Raw genomic sequence first — 16,250 nt, 5'->3', positions numbered from 1 at the left:
TGGCTAAAAGTAGCATCATGTTTCACTTCAAATAAGGGCTGTTTCAAGAACCACACCCCAACCTGATAAACTGCAAAAAGACATGAAGTTATAGCACATATAATATTTGTAACCCCTCCTTCCTCCAGACTGAGATAAAAATTGTCTATAAATTCACAAGCTGAGAGGCAGTGATGGGACCAAATTTCATGGCAGAGTGAGCATTTGAACTGTGATTCTTGCAGTTTAGATCTAGCATTCCCATTACTACACTAAACTGGATCTCAGTTTACCTAATAAGCTGTAAGCTGTGCACTGAAAATAGTGCGGGCCCATGGGAATGGACTGTTGGAGCCCCTTCTAAAGTAAAAGAATGTACAATACCAGCCTCAGTGGTTTTAAAAACCGTACAAATGAAAGACACTATGAAAAGCCAGCTATCAGTAATATGAAAGACAACATAGGTGCAACAGTAACCTCAGCTTATGGGTTCTGTGGGGCAGAATTTGGAAGGAGTTTGCAACAACTAAATTTTAAACAGAATGGTTTATTTTTCGTAACATATAACATAAAACATTAACATTTAACATAACACTTCAAAGTCCTGTTAAGTTTCATTTCAAGTCCTTCTAGTTACAGTCTTGTAATGCCAAGTCCATTTCTTCCTGCAAGTGGGTGGCTCATGAATAAGGTGACCAGATTGTCACCTCTTTACACCAGGACAGGGCGCGAGTGCATGCATATGCGCGTACAGGTCAAGAGGGAGTCAAGACTGTTTTTTGGGGCGCTTCCTCGGGTTTCCCTCACCCTGTGACAGGGTGGGAAAAAGGGAGCACCCCAGAAGGCAAAATCGGGACAGTTAAAAAAACCCCGTGGGACGCGGGACAGGTTGGTTTAAGGCGGGACTGTCCCGCCAAAAGCAGGACGTCTGGTCACCTTACTCATGAAACTCCAGAAGCTTGGTGTACTGGACTCAAGATGATGAAGGTCCCCAAAAGAACTCTCACCAATTACACACATAAAAGCCCTTAAACAATAAATTCTAACATTTACAATATAGCCAAATTAAGCATCTCCCTTCCCACTAGTTCCCAACAACATTGCAGTTACCTTAAACAAGGTGTTAAGAGTTTATAATAACATATCCAGGTCCCAGCCTGGTAGCCTTGCTTCCTCCAACCTCATGAGTACAGCAGCCTTCTGTTCCTTTCAGACTCCACCCCTTTCTGGGTCATCTCATTCTTAACATAGGGGTTACACAACCGTAAAACTTGAAGCTAGAATTCAAATTATCTTAAACAGCATGAAAATAACAGCCACTGGTAAACACCTTTCTAAAAAGAAATGTTTTTATTGAGTGTCAAAAAATATATTTGGGATGTCCCTCTATAGATTTTTTAGCACATTCTACAGTCTACTTTTTAGTGCATTCCACAAACATTAAGACCTTTGCATCTTGAGCTATCTGTCACTTTCTTTTGAACCTTTTTTAAATGGGAAAGTAGTTCAGTTTGATTGGTGAAAACTTTCTTTCCCAGTACAATTTTATACGAGTAATAATAAAGTATGCCCATTCGCAAATATGAAACAGAATTTCTTTTAGGAGTCTTGATTTATTATACCCCTTGCTGTTTCCCTTGGCATGGCATTGGTTCATTATAGTGATTTTCCTCATCACTTTTCAAAGTCCTTCAAAATTAGGAGGGGAGAAAGAAGGGATTCATAATCTATGCTGTCAGCTCCTATTGAAACAGCGACTGACATTCAGTCCTCCTGCTCAGCGAAAACAAAGCTTTCTGTCAGGGTTGGAGCGCTCCAACAGGTGGCCTTGACCTATGCCGTTTACCTTTTCATACAACTGTGGAGGCCTGAGGTGTAATCATTAAGCACTTTGGTGACATGACCACAGTAACAAGACAGCCACTTTTGTCAAGGCGTGGGTAGTCTTAAGAGACACTGGCGGGAGGATAGATGGGAAATAGCATTCAATAAGAGCATGTATAAAGCAAGGAAAGGCAAAAACAGCAGGGGACAGTTAGCAATCAAAATCAACTCTTGCACTGGGTGGTTGTGTCCTCATGAAGAGAAACCCTTGGTAGACGTTCTGTGTCTCTTTGTAGTTTCATTCTTGCTGGTGTGATCTTCTCAGTGTGCCATGCACAGGAGAAAAAAAAATCCTCCCGAAGGTCTAACTGTGCCCTATCGTGTGCATGTTAAGTGCGGTCAACTCACTTCCAATTTATGGTGGCCTTATCAGTTAATGCCCTCCAAAATGTTCTACCATTAACAGCCTTGTTCAGGTCTTGCAAACTGAGGGCCACGGCTTCCTTCATTGAGTCAATCCATCTCATGTGGGCCTTCCTGTTTTCTTTCTGCCTTCAACTTACCCTAGCATTATTGTATTTTCCAGCAGCTCTTGTCTTCTCATAATATAATCAAAGTACAATAGCCTCACCAGAGTCATTTTAGTTCATAGGAAGAGTTCAGGCTTGTTTTGATCTAGAACAGTGGCAAAGCCACCAGGGGATGGGGGGTGCGCAATGCACCGGGCACACCGATTCTGGTCACATGGGGGGGAAATCCCCCCTGCGCCCCTGTGCCTCCCGCGTCCCTCTCATGCCCTCCCCCATAGGGTGTCTCGGCCTCTTCCACGGCTCTCGCGAAGTGCACCCCTGATGGCGCACCCCCACATTAGCAAGACCCCTTACACCATTTACTCTCTTTAGGGAATGGAACATCCCAGAGAAGAAGCCTGGCTCATGCTGCCTGGGCCTGGTGGGAACTACATTTCCCAGGGGCTCCTGGGAAATGTAGTTCCCACCAGGCCCAGGCAACGCAGGGAGGCTTCTTCAGCCTGCTCCTTTCCTAAAAGTAAGTGGAATGGGCTGCCACAGGGGGGCTGCTGTGGGGGGGGGCACGGGGGACCGTGGGGGGCAGGGGGCAGGGAGCTGTGGGGGGGGCAAAAAAGCCAGAGTGTTCATCAGGCGCACTCTGGCCCAGCTACGCCTCTGATCTAGAACCCACTTATTTGTCTTTTTGGCAGTCGAAAGTATCCATAAAACTCTCTAAATGCATTAGAGGTTTTTGTTTCTGTTTCTTTCACAAAACTGTCCTCCAATATCATCTTTCAAGGAAATCACCTTTCTTCCTATCAGCTTTCTTCATCGTCCAACCTTTACATCTGTTCATAGTAATGGGGAATACCATGGCATAAGTTAGCTTGATCTTGGTTGACAACAACACATCCTTACACTTGTCCCTTTGGACAGGTGCAAATCACATAGCAATGCACATAGAATGTAGTGTACTTCCATCATGAAATTCCCATGAAGGTAGGCTGTGATGACCACTGTATGACTAAGCACACAGTCTGGGCAGAGTTGGCTGGTACTATCATGTTCTATGTCCGTGATGGTGAACCTTGGGCACTCCAGATGTTATGGACTACAATTCCCATCAGCCCCTGCCAGCATGCAATTGGCCGTGCTGGCAGGGGCTGATGGGAATTGTAGTCCACAACATCTGGAGTGCCAAAGGTTCACCACCACTGTTCTATGTCTTCATACCAAACATCCAAAGAGGGCTGTAGAATAGACAGCTGGCTGGAGAAAGATGAACTCTTGCAGAGAATGGTGGAGTCAATGGAAAATAGCAGCTGAGCATCACTGATTGATTTTATTTATCAAAAATATAAAAGCCCCATATAGTAAACCAGGAGGCCATGCTGTGTTCGTCAAATAGTTTTTATCAGTGTCAATCCCCTCCTTATCTGCATTCTCCGCATAAAAACATTCATTTCATTGTTTGAACTGCCATCACTTGCTCTCCCTTTCCTTCAACTTTTTTTTTATGGTACAGCCAAATCTGGTTGCTGATGTGGCATCAAAAGTCATTCCACAGATTGTATGATCTGCGATCGGATGGAATCCCTCATAAAGCTAATCCAGGAAAATGAGCAGCCAGAGGTCTAGATTAGCAACAAAGAATCAGCTACCAGAGGAAATAAGAGTAGCATCAAGCAAAATATTATTTAGTGAATATTTGCATAGTTTAACTGGTTTGGATGTAAAAATTCCATCCTATCAAAATAATTACATAAAACTCTTTTGAATCTGACCCATGGTGAATCTAGTTCATCTCTGAGTTTTCCACAATGACCAACCGGATATCTCCCCGTGAAACCCACAAGCAGTGTACGGTGCCGACCTTTTTATTATCACATAGTAGCACATGACTTCCAATGGCATTTTGCCTCTGATGATGGAGGTTTCATTTATCCATCATTTAGTAACCTAGAAAAATCTGCAAGGTTATGCAGCTGCAAATCCAATGTGGTTGAAACCCTGGCCCATCAACTTCTGCACTGCACCAGATTTGTTAAAATCAGATCCAAATATATCAATTTATATCCTTTTTTCCAATCTGGGCTTCCAGATCTGATCAGGTTATCTTTATTGCTGAATAACTCTGACCCTGGTTTTTGTGAAGAGGTTGCCAATTTTATTATGGAGATAGCTGAGAATATCAAATAGTATGTATGTTATGGTCTTTTGGGGGCTTTTTTGCTTTTATCACCTATGTATTTATTTTGCTTTCTGATTATGCCAATAAAGGCTAACGTATGTATGTTATCCATCATTTATAAAAGACCTTCCTAGATTAATCTTCCTTTAATTTGTGTGGAACCCTTTTGCAGACATCTAAACTGGACCCCATCAACACATTGTGAGGCAGCAAATGTAATTGACGACAATGATTGCCAGTGTGACACCACGAGCACTGTGATGTCCACAAAGATTTCTCCTAGTGCCTGTTTGGTTCTTCACCAGAACACCTTTAACAGAAATTACCGTTCTTTTTTTTTTGTTAAATAGGTTTCTCTCTGTCTTTCTGTCCTCACACAAACACATACACTGTTGTGGTAGAAAACAATTCATTCCCAGCTCAGGGAATTGCAAAGACAGTACAGAAAACTTCATGTTGCTGTTGTATTTCTGTTGATCATCAATGTAAAACTCAGGTCTCAAACCCACAATACAATAGCAATAGATAAGAGGAAGCCTCTCCTCCTTGTTAAGGTCTTGTAGAATACTGACCAGGGAAGAGATTTGGGAGTGATTACAGGGAAATCCCCAAAGCTGTCTACTCATTTTCGAGGCTCATGGAAGAAAGCACACAAGACTCCTGCATTTCTGAGGGCTGCTAGAAGAATATAAATGATAGTGCAGGTAGCTCAGCTGTAGGAAATGCAGCTTAGCCTCTTCTGATATGCCGTATCCAGTAATGATCACTGGCACTTTGAGTGGATATAAGAATGATGAATGTGTAAAGCTGGCAGTGATAAAAAGGCTTTAATTGCATAAGTTATGGAGAACACTGGAAAAATATGGCTTTTCCAGTTAAAAAGAAAGCTGGTTTCTGAAGAAGAGTATTTGAAATTATAAAGGTAGTAGGAAAAAACCCATAAATTCAAATAGAGTGTGGGGTAATAATGTGTGCAAAAAGATGACTAGAAATAAAAGCAACAGCAGGTGCAAAGGAGGACATCTAACCATGGGGTATAAAAGAGGAGTTCTGACAGGTGCAGCTGGTCATGAAAGGGTGAGCAAAATTGCAATTGGCCAAATTTCCTCTGGAACTAGTCCCTCCCTTTCAGCCTGATGTGAAGAAGAAGGAGGAGGAGGAGGAGGAATTATAATTTGGATTTATACCCCGCCTTTCTCAGCTGTAAGGAGTCTCAAAACAACTTACAAATTCCTTTCCTTACTCTCTCCACAACAGATACCTTGTGAGGTAGGGGACAAGAAAATTCTGAGAGAACAGTGACTAGCCCAAGGTCGTCCAGCATGCTTCATGTGGAAGAGTGGGGAATCAAACCCAGTTCTCCAGATAAGAGTCTGTTACTCATGTGGAAAAATGGGGAATCAAGCCCAGTTCTACGCATCAGACTTTATCACTCTTAAAATGGTAAAATGGGTAAGGGATAACCATGTGCTTCATCCTGAATTCCTGAGGAGAAGGTTGGGCTAGAAATATACTACACACAGAGAGATGTAAATGGATAGATCGCTTATTTATTTAGAAGAGAAGAAGAAGAGTTTGGATTTATATCCCCACTTTCTCTCCTGCAGGAGACTCAAAGGGGCTTACAATCTCCTTGCCCTGCCCCCCTCACAACAAACACCCTGTGAGGTAGGTGGGGCTGAGAGAGCTCTGAAAAGCTGTGACTAGCCCAAGGTCACCCAGCTGGTGTGTGTGGGAGTGCCCAGGCTAATCTGAATTCCCCAGATAAGCCTCCACAGCTCAGGCGGCAGAGCTGGGAATCAAACCCAGTTCCTCCAGATTAGATATATGAACTCTTAACCTCCTACGCCACTGCTGCTCCTAGTTCATTTATACTTCATCTTTCTTCCCAATGGGGACCCAGAGTGACCTACATCATTCTCCTCTCCTCCATTTTAGCCTTGCAAAAACCCTGTGAGGTAGGTTAGGCTGACATAGGCCGTTTCCACACGGGTGTTTAATGGCGGCCTGGGGACAGCCTATAAAACGCCATTCCCTTGAAGCTGCCATTCTATTAGGGAACGCAGGCTGTTTCAAGAGTCGCTACCGCTCTCGCGACCACCCTCGCCCAGCCCGAAGCCGGCATTTCCACAGTGTGCTTGGAAGCGCACTTGTTGTGGAAACGCTGGCTGGAAGCCGCTGCCGTGCGAACGGCAGCGGCTTCCAGGCGCTTCCCCCCCTCCCTCCCTGCACTTACCTTGTCCCTGGCCTTCCGGTGCGTCGCCGAGGCCTGGGGACACGCCCCCTGCCCGGAAACGCTGGAGCAGTCACGCAGGGCCGGGGGGCATGTCTCCAGGCCTCGGTGACGTGCCGGAGGGCTGGGGACACGCTGGGTCGGCCGGGCGATGGCGCTCCGTGGCGCCATTGTCCCGGCTCTTTCTGGGACCATTCATGCAAACGGTCCCAGCATCGTTGGGTCGGCGCGAAATGCACTGACCCAGCCGCTTCCGCCTCCGTGCGGAAACGGCCAGTGTGTGATTGGTCCAAAGTTACCCAGTGGGTTTCTATAGCAGACTGTTAAATTGAATCATCTTGTCTAATGTAGTCTGAAATCCTAACCACTACATAACACTGGCTTTTAAGGGATGACTGATGTTGAACAACAGCCAGCAGCTGGGCCTAGGTGTTTTGTTTTGTGATAGCAAGTTACCATGTGGTTCCTTCCAGGCTTGAGTCAAATGAATCCCCCCTGAAAGATGAGGATTCCTGGATGGGGCCTGTCAGGTCCCTGTGCCTTTTACGGATAGAAACCAAGTTGAAGGCTCGCAGTACTATTCCGGTAGCCTAACAACAACCATTGAGGCCATTCATTTCTTAAAATTACAAGTGCTGCTTCTATTGTTGGGAGGAGGGGTTAACCCCCATTTTTTTTAAAAAAATCAGATTTTTCTGTTAATCTGAGAAATATTCCAACTTTCAGCAAGATCTGCCTTGACTCCTTATGACTCCAATCTCTGGATTTAAGTATCCACAGATTTGGTCACATTGAGAATTAGATATATTGGCCCTCTATGAATGTCTCTATTCCACAGTTAAAATAATTTCAGGTCAAACTAATGAGCTTTTGGGTGATCCATAAAAACTTCATGCTGGTGTCATTTCAAGTTAAAGCTGCATAAGGCTCATATTTAGATTAGGGAACTTCCAAGGCAGTTACACTTTTGACCCCAACGTGTATTCAAATCTCTGCAGGGTCAGATTAAGTCTTGATTTATGCCGCAAGCACAGTCCAATCTTGGTGTCCGGCTCTTCCATTTGCAAGATTCATGATTCAGTTTACTTCTAGGCCAGTCGGACCAGATTTCACAGTTTATATTCCAAATATAATCTGTTTTATTATTTCATTTATTTAACACTTTATAGCAAAACACAACTTATTTGGTTATAATTAGGGCTGGGCAGTAGCAAAATGCAATTTTTCAATAATTTGTATTTTAAATTGCCATAAGTGAACAATGCAAATAAAAATGTTAAACTTATCATTTCAAATGTTTCAAGGTTCCAAACCTTGCAAAAGAAAAATTGTAGCTTACAATGTCCTGATTTGGCTGACACTGCCCAGATAGGCAGGCACGCAAATAAACAGATATCAACCATTATTATGTACATAAACAAACTATCCTTTATTTCATTGTTTTCTAAAACTTCAAAGATACATAGCATTTTAAAATTCATGGATGAAAAAATTATTGTTGCCTACTTATTTATGGTTTAAAAGGTTATTTTTCTACTTTTTTTAAATTGCAAAGTCTCTTAGTAAGTTCTCAGAATTACTCTGGCATAACAAATCTGCTTCTATGTTAAGCAGAGATAAGGCGTTGAGTCTGTCTTGTTCATTGTTATTCCGTTGGGATTTATAGTCAGTAACTTTAGCTGCCAGAATTCGCATTCCCTAGGTGGCGACATAGAGGCCCCTTCCGTACAGCTCAGGGAAAGCCGGTTGCAGGCGGGATAAAGTAACCTGTTGTCACATTTGCATGCCTCCGCAGATGCAATGCGAGCTGCCCTTGCTTCTTCGCACAGAGGTGTGACTTTTTAAAAAACGCACCTCCCTCTGCTGGAAAACTGCGGGCGTGGACTATTAAAACTCAGGAAGTGAGGTCAAGTAAAGCACTTCCTGGGGCAGCCATTCACTCATGAGTTGCTGTAAAATGCATTAAAACCTGTCTTGGGGGTGTGTACGCAGGGCAGCATCACTTTAGGGGCAGAAGTCATGCAAAGTTCCCCCCTGAAACAAGTTTTATCCCATCCCCCTCCCTGGTTTATTGGTCCATGCAGAGGCGGGCAGAGACATGTTGATCTTTATGCATTTTAGTTAAGGGTATCAGCTGTGTTTCTATCTGTGAGATATACATGTGTGTGGCAGAGGTCTTTATTGTAGAACCCTACTTCACCTGAGGTTGCACTAGCTTTTTTGTGGTGATGGTACCCCTTTTTCACACACCCTTTTTAGCCACATTAAAAATTTTTTGTGGTGATGCCCTTTTTTCACTTTCTGTGCTGCCCCCTTTCCCCTTGGTGCCCTAAGCACATGCTTATTATGCTTAATGGTTAATCCAGGGCTGAATCTCTGCAATATTATAGACCTTCAAAGAAAATAACTTGGTCAAAAGCCAGGTACCTATTTTTTTCCTCTAGACTAGAGCAGAACCATATATACTCGTGTATAAGTCAAAAACTGGGAACTGGGAAAACTTATTGGGAAACTGGGAAAACTTATTGACTCGTGTATAAGTCTAGGGGGGTAACTCCAAAGCAGGCGGGGGCAGGGAAGAGCTGGGGTGCCTGCTTCCCACCGGATCTCTCTCCCCTGCCACCTCCTGGATACCCCAACCCTTGGCTTCTTTGACATTTCTTTGCTTGCAAGCAAGGAAACGCCAGATAGAGCATTCGCTTGCTTGCAAGCAAGGAAACCCAAAAAGCAGATGACTTCTCTGTCTGGCATTTCCTTGCTTGCAGGCAAGGGAACTCCAAAGCAGGTGGGGGCAGGGAAGAGCCAGGATACCTGCTCCCCACTGGATCACTCCACCCCCTGCTGCCTCCTGGAGCCCCACGGGAGTCCCAGCCCTTGGCTGCTCTGGCGTTTCCTTGCTTGCAATTGGGTTTTCCTTTTGGGGGTTTCCTTGCTTAAGCAATCTTTGGATCATTGCCCTTTTAAGAAACATTGGCCCTTTCCGCACTGCGGAAAGGGTGCTTCCCCACCGGCAGGAATTCTGCCGGTAGGGAAGCGGGGCCCATTCGCACGAGAGCATGCAAGCGGCCCCCAAAGAGGTTGTGCACAGCAGAGGCAGCTCCGCGATGAGTCGCCTCTTCCCCGTTCATTTCACACTCACCTCGGCTTGTCGCCCTGCTGGCCTCCTCAGACTCAGACACGCTGCCCCTCCGACCTCCAGGGGCCGGAGGCCAGTGAGGAGAGGGTCTAATGGAGGCTGTGCAGGGCTTAATGAGGCGACGAGGTGAGTGGGAGAGGGATCGGGGAAAACAGCCGCAATCCCCGTGGTGCCGCTTGCACCGTGCCGGCTGGAATGTGCTGTAGTTCCTAAAACCTCCCTCCAGGAGGGAGGTTTTTGGAGGTGGCCTGACGCCGCCCTGGGGGAGGGGGAGGGGAGCCAGGTCGGCGCCGCTGCATTTTGGCAGTGCCGCCTGTGCGAACGGCTCCCTGGGGACGGCGTTTTTGCCGTCCCCAGGGCGCAGTTTATGGCCCGTGCGGAAAGGGCCTCATAGAGACAGGAAAAGATGAGTGAGTGAGTGAGTGAGTGAGTGAGTGAGTGAGTGAGTGAGTGAGTGAGTGAGTGAGTGAGTGAGTGAGTGAGTGAGTGAGTGAGTGAGTGAGGGGACAATGGGCGGCGGTGGCAGCAGCGGGTGGCTCATGTATAAGTCGAGGAGGGCTTTTTTGGCACAAAAAATGTGCTGAAAAAGTCAACTTATATGTGAGTATTTATGGTAAGTAAAAATTGGGAGAGCCAGCATGGTGTGGTGGTTAAGAATGATGAACTCTAATCTGGAAAACCAGGTTCAATTCCCCACTCCTCCACACAAAGCCTGCTGGGTAACCTTAAATTAGTCACAGTTCTTTTCAAACTCTCTCAGCTCCCCTATCTCATAAGGTGTCATGGGCAGAGGAAAGGAAGAAGTTTGTAAGCAGCTTTGAGACTCCTTACAGTTGAGAGAAGTGGGGTATAAATCCAAACTCTTCTTCTTTTTCTGGATCCATTGAGCAAAGTTCAAAGCTATCCTCCACCCAATGTAGCTTTCCATTATGTAACAAACCACTTGTTTTAGAGAAAGCCTCCTAAGGCTGGAGGGAGACTCCTTGGAGTACTGTTGGATCCATCCCAGTGTAATATTCCTGAATTCAATTACCAACACTGTGTAAAGGAACTCCCTCTACCCTTTCCATAGCATCCCCATCTGGGCTGTGCCGGATCCTAATCAGCCATTAAATAATCAGGATCCACACTTTGTTTGAACTTAAGTCAACATTTTATGGCATGCCTTTATAGTAGGTTGCAATTTACCATTATTCCACTTGTACATTTGAAGAATGCTTTAATGTGGTTGAAACAGCCCAAGGGTACTCAGTGTTACTCTGACAGTGTTGGGAATGTTAAGAGGCTCGATATTCTCCTGCTCTGATACACTACATCACACTCCTCATTGTAACAGCTGGAAAGCATTTTTGAGGCAGCCCAGAGATCTAAGGAATGTGATAATAATTCATAAACAGCAGTGTCTATATGCAGTTCATGCTGTAATCTGAGGCGTCATCTCTGTCAGCCTTAACTGTTCAGCAGTGAGTTGTGAGGCCTAAGGCAATTTCTTCCATTTGGTGCCGGAATCTGACATTGTTATTCAATTCTGGTATTAGACAGACGAAACTGTGTAAAAATATTCAAAAGTCAAATTAGTATCCATCCCTGACTACTGTTTGTGAAGTCAGAGGGAGACCTGGGGGCAGACTTTGCCAATCCTTGAGGCAAAATTGTTTAAATTAGTATTACAAGCATGGGAAGGTCAAACAATGAATAATTAGAAGGGACCTCAAGCTACACATTTCACTTATGAACTCCCTAAACTTATTAGACTTTGAATGTACGAAAGGATACATAATTTTGTCAATGTTCAAATATTTCCGTTGCCATTGAGTATTTATTCGTCTCTCTCAGCCCTCATCTTTTCTCTCTTTTCTTGACACCTTTCTCAATATGACTCAAAGTTTCCACAGCCATTTTAATTATTCACTTGTGCCCTAGGGCCATTTTGTACTTTCCCCCTGCGCATTTCTTAACAGTGTTCATGGGAAGAATTGCGTGAAGTATTTTTTCACTGCTTGTGATAGGCAGATGTTTCATACCTGTATTCTAGATAAACCATGAACCAGACCTTTGGTGCACTAAGGTCAGTGTGGTCTTTCACATCACTTATTTCTTTTTAGTGGAGATGCCTAGGATTGAACCTGGGACATTCTGCATGCCAAACAGGAAGCGGCATAGATTTGTGGGCAGTAGTCTCCCATTAACAGGCACCTGGGAACCCTAGGCCACAGTCAGTTCTCAGGCTTTCTCTGCATTAGTTGTAGTTCAGTAGATCTGGCCAAGTTTTTATCTTGTATGTTGCTGTTATTTTGTTGATGGGCTATAATATTGCCTTAGTGCATTCACAACTTTTTGCTTTGTTAGCTGCCTTGGCTCTAGGGCAGTGATGGCGAACCTTTTCGAGACCGAGTGCCCAAACTGCAACCCAAACCTCACTTATTTATCGCAAAGTGCCAACACGACAATTTAACCAGAATGCTGAGGTGTTAGTTTAGAAAAAACAACTCAAACATTACCATCTTTTGTCTTAAAAGGCATTGTGCACTGCCACACACTCGAACTGTGGCATAGGTGGTGGGGGGAGGTGCGCTCTCTGCGGAGCTGACATGGTGCCCAAGTGAGCTCGGGGTTACTGGGCCTGCTGCCTGGTCTGGTAATGAGGTGGGGGAGAGCGGGTACTCGTAGGGCAGTAGATGGTACTTACAGCAAATCAGGTTGACTCAAGAGGACCTCCCTGAACCTCAGCCCCAGTCGACAACAGCCTCTGGCAGGGTGGGGAGAGGCGGGAAGGGGGAGGCTATGATTCTGTACTGGGGTGAAGGCACTCGTGCCCACAGAGAGGGCTCTGAGTGCCACCTCTGTCACCCATGCCATAGGTTTGCCACCACTGCTCTAGGGAGTAAGGGAGTAAGGGAGTAAGGGAGTTGCCACCACTGCTCTAGGGAGTAAATATTGTCAATGAAGATAACTTTAAATAAATGTCTGCTTATGGTTTATTTAATGACATCCGCCCACCCACACCGGTCAGGATTCTGCACACAACCCAGTCTAGGGGGGAAAAAGTGATGTCAAGCAAGACACAAAACCTGAACTTGCAGGTATAATTTTTTTTTAAAAAAGGCAGAATGTCAAGGATGTCAGCTTTTGGAAACCTGCCAATAGTTGTCAGACAATGGAATTGTTCTCGGAAAAGAAGTTCTTTTTACAGCTGCGATCAACAGATGACAAAGCCGCATTTCTGTTATCGTGTTGGCAGGAAAGGAGCAGTAGCAATATTATAGAAATAAATTCCAGAGAGCACAAGAGAGCTTACAGTCAAATGTTCAATTCTGCCAAGCATGCTTTGGAAAATGATCATGGTAGCTGTTCCCATTATGATTCTGAACCACTGCAATGGCTGTGAGTAAGAAGATTTGATTCACTAGGCACCAAACAATTTCTGATACCACCCAGTCTTCACTCTTGTTGACTTGTGCGGTGTCTCTCCAGCTTATCAAAGAAGGCTTAGTAAGAGGGTTAGATGTAACATTTTGTCACCTGATGACATCTCCTCTTCAATCTGAGATTTTTCAAATAACGCTGCCTACATAATACATATAGATTCCGAAGTGAATATCCCTGTCATCTGTATTTGCCTGAGCATTTTCTAAAAGAAGAAATGGCCAACCTTTCTATGCTCTAGGTCACAGGTGTCAAACTTCCGATCCTCCAGCTGTTGTGGACTACAGTTCCCATCATCCCCTGCCAGCATGATGCTGGCAGGGGATGATGGGAGCTGTAGTCCATAACATCTGGAGGGCCGCGAGTTTGACACCTCTGCTAGGTTGTTTGCTTTTTTGGATAATGTTCCAGTGGTTTAGAGGGATACCTTGCCTCACAAATTAAGGATGGGTTTGAATTTCTCATCCCTGCTGTTCCAGCATTCAGAACTTCCATTTTCTTCTTTGCTTTTGCAAAATCAAGATGTGAGTTTATTTGGCACAATTTTTCATTTCCAACTGCTGATCCCCCCTTACCCCCAGCAACGATTGCATTTTCAATATTATTTGTTCAACAATCAGCCAGTTTTTTTACTCTGCAGTTTTATGCTTTACATATTCCACATATACAACCTCCCAAAGCATTAATATAGATTAAATTCAGAGTTGAGATAAGTTAGATATAGCTGAATATCAATATATCTTACATATCTCAATATATCTCATGCTCAACATGGCCAAAACTGTGGATGCCTAAATCCAGCCAATGAAGCCATGAATAGACATGATAAATCTTTCTACAAATCAGATAAAAGCTGCAGAAGGAGAGAAGGAAGCAGGGAAAGGAGAGGGCATGAGGTAAATAATGTGAAGAAAATGGTTTAGGGAAAATTGAGGTGCTGCTTGCAAGTCATTGTGGGTTTTCCACCAGTGGTTAGCACTGCACAACTGGGCCATAGTTTTCCTGGTTAAGGGTTGTCATGAGAAGGGAAGAAGGGAGAGCTGAAGGTGGGGGGCAAATAATGGCTGACACACTCAAGCTGCACCCAAGACCACCTCAGCCAGCCCGAAGAAGAAGGGGCCAAAGAAGGGAGCCAAGTGCCAGCTTTCCCCACGAGTGGCCCTGGCGCTGGAAGAAGCACCACCCTCAGACAAGGAGAGTGCCCCGGAAACCTCCGATATCGGGGAAAGCAGTGAGCTGTCGGGAAACGATGATGAGAATAAGAGCTTTCAGGGAAGAGAAGAAGAAGAAGAAGAGTTTTGGATTTATATCCCCCCTTTCTCTCCTGCAGGAGACTCAAAGGGGCTGACAATCTCCTTGCCCTTCCCCCCTCACAACAAACACCCTGTGAGGTAGTTGGGGCTGAGAGAGCTCCGAGAAGCTGTGACTAGCCCAAGGTCACCCAGCTGGCATGTGTGGGAGTGTACAGGCTAATCTGAATTCCCCAGATAAGCCTCCACAGCTCAGGCTGCAGAGTGGAGAATCAAACCCGGTTCCTCCAGATTAGATACATGAGCTCTTAACCTCCTACGCCACTGCTGCTTTGTCAGCCCGTGAATGAGAGATCACCTAAGTAAGCTATCCATAAATTCAATAAACGAATTCAAAAATTAAAGATAAGTTGATTGACATACAAATATGCATTTATCATGATACATATCTGAACGCTTCCAACAACTCCAATAACTTTCTGAGCTCTGATCGTCACAAAACACACTGGAGAGATGGGGCAGTGAGTGTACACTGCTCCGGTTGTCATTGTGTCTATTGACAGGGCTCTGTCTGACAAACGTACCACTTGTGCTTTGCATCCTTATTTATCCTGGTTGTGCTTTGGATTCTTGTCCAACGTTTTCCATCATGTAACAGCCATTTGAATCAGTCATGCCTATTATCAACTAATCACTGACTGGGGACATCTTCTCTCAGCCTTTCAAAGAGGCACTTATCTGTCCCATGCTTTAAGAAACATCCCTACAGAAAAATGATGTGGCCAATTATCACCCAGTCACTAATTTGCCAACCCTAGGTAAGGTAACTGAAACCAACTGTGGGCCTTCTTGGGTAACTCAGGTGCTCTAGACCTTTTGCAGTCTACTTCTGAAAGGATCTTGTGCATCCCACTTTTTGCGTGATCCAGCTGACCCTTGCTGATGGTGAAGAGACAAGGGGTTATACTTGACCTAGCATTACTACTGGAGAAGCAAATCAATACAGCCACAAAAAAAGGCTTTGTTTCAACTTAGTTTAGCATGGAAGATGACCTCCTACTTTGACTCAGTGGATTTGTCCACCTGGATCCAGGTTACAGGAACATCTAGATTAGACTACTGTAATACACTGTATAAAGATGGTGGTGAAAAGCATTGTCAAGCAGCAGTCAACTTGTGGCAACCTTGCAAGGCAAGAGATAAACATGGGTGGTTTGCCTTTTACTGCCTTTGGGTAATAACCCTGGACTACTGGTCTCCTATCTAAGTTCTAACCAGGGCTGGCCCTGCTTAGCTTGAGATCTGACAATATCAGGCTACCCTGGTCCACCCATGTCAGAGCATGCTGTATATGGATGTCCCTTCAAATAATTCCCTCGATAATGTCAAACTATTTATTATATATTTATTATATAATTACTGCACTACTTTTTTCATCATTCCTATTACCCATCTCCTCCCAATTATGACTGTATGACTATAGCCTGTGCTGACATTTCATTTTATTTTATGATTTTACATTTTATGTTTTTATTACTATTGATTGTTTCCTGATTGCTTACTAGACCTATATGACAATCATTAAGTGCTGTACCTTATGATTCTTGACAAATGTATTTTCTTTTATGTACACTGAGAGCATATGCACCGGAGACAAATTCCTTGTGTGTCCAATCACACTTGGCCAATAAAGATTCTATTC

This window comes from Sphaerodactylus townsendi, linkage group LG05 (genome assembly GCF_021028975.2).
Source record: "Sphaerodactylus townsendi isolate TG3544 linkage group LG05, MPM_Stown_v2.3, whole genome shotgun sequence".
NCBI classification, from domain to species: Eukaryota; Metazoa; Chordata; class Lepidosauria; order Squamata; family Sphaerodactylidae; genus Sphaerodactylus; species Sphaerodactylus townsendi.
Note: the sequence above shows the minus strand (reverse complement) of the source record.